A 1,797-nucleotide genomic window follows, 5' to 3' on the forward strand; every position below is an offset into this window, starting at 1 on the left:
GTAACAGAAACACTCACTTGTGACTTGAATTAGCACAAGAATGAAAAGAGGTTGAGAAAACTAATTATTAGGTAAGTATACCTACGAAAAACGAAATTTTACTTCAAATTCTTCAAATTATGAGGTCTTGACTTGAGAAACAGAAAATAAAATTTATAAAAAATTTTACAAGTCAAAAATAAACAAAGAATTTATGGTGGGAAAAGGGACGTTTTATGAAAAGTAAAATCCCATCCCCCTACTGTTGTCATGGGATTTTTCTCGAAAAATCTCGTCCTCAACACGCTCCCCTGTGCTAGATCCCTACTTTGATATTTTTTGAAAATGTAAACATTGCTATGTTTACAGATATGAGAACGTGCGTGAACATAGCCATGAATCTTAAATCTGATTTATCCATGATTTTCCCTTGCAATATCAGACTTGAGGCCGGGGATTACCACCAAGCGATATTAACGGGGAGCGCGCCGAGCGCTTAGCGCGACTCCATTATCTCAGAACAGTTGGAATATTTCAAGTGATTTTTCACTAAATTTAGTGAATTCTTGGCAAATCTAGTGATTTAGTGATTTGAGGTCAAAATCTAGTGATTTTTGAAAGAAATGTAATTTCAGTGCAAAATTGCTCCTAAATCTGAAAAAATAGACCAATTTTTTCAGAAACCTACAATTTTGCCCCTACAAATTAGTCGCGTATGCAATATGCACTACTTTTAATTTAGTTAAAGCGCTATAGTTACCATTCTTTTCAAACACATTTTTTTTTTTTTTTCAACATTGCATATACCAGCAGCGATAGCTCCTTGAAAGCACCAGTTCCGCATGGATCACTGAAGTTGAGCACAGTTGCGCGTGGTTAGTACCCGGATGGGTGACCATCTGGCCAATAGCGTGCTGCTAGGTTTTAAAAAAAAAATATATTGGAGTCATAGAAAGTAGTTAACCAGTTTTTCCATTGCCTATAGAGGATTTTTTTACTATAAAAAGAGTATACAAGACTTCTACCCTCAAAAACCACGAGTAAACTACCATTTGGAAGAATTTAGAAATCTAGTGATTTTCAAGTCAAATCTAGTGATTTTTTTTCCTCGAATCTAGTGATTTTTTAAAATTTGGAGTGGAGACCCTGCTTTCCTCCAAAATTTAAAAATTTCTGGCCCAGTTTTGTTGAAATCTGGATCTTTGTGGGTTACAGGTTACAGGATAGAAGAAGGATAAATTAAATGATAAAATAGATAAGTCCTTCGGTTTTTCTTATCTTTCTTTCTATTTTAATATCTTATCGCTCGAAAAAATCCCTTGTTCCTCTAATGAATTTCAGTTCGTAGATATTTCATTTCAAGATAACTCTTCTTCTTGGCTCCTTCAGTGTTTTTCAACATCTTGTTCATTTTATTAATTTGATGTGTTTTGTTAATTATTTCAAGTGTTAGCACCTAAGGTGTCCAGGAAAATACGTTTCTCCAAGGTAAGTCCCAGAATAACTCATAAATCATCAGAGTTACCCACTTTTTTTTATGGGAAACCTTGTCTTTATCAGAAGCCCATGGACAAGAGAAAGAGTTGTACCTACTCTGGGTAAATTCAATACAGAAGAGATAATAATAATAATGTATTTATTAGAAATATGGGATAAGTTACTACTTTGTTTGCTACGACTGTAGAGGTACAAAACATACCTAGCTTTCACAAGTGGGCCCCATTTAATAAAAGAAGATATGAATCGATACAAGATACATATAGTATGCAGTATTCACACACATTACAGGACAACTCACTTTCCTGTTCTGTGGTATAC

Source organism: Diaphorina citri, unplaced genomic scaffold (assembly GCF_000475195.1).
Source record: "Diaphorina citri unplaced genomic scaffold, Diaci psyllid genome assembly version 1.1 scaffold3781, whole genome shotgun sequence".
NCBI classification, from domain to species: Eukaryota; Metazoa; Arthropoda; class Insecta; order Hemiptera; family Psyllidae; genus Diaphorina; species Diaphorina citri.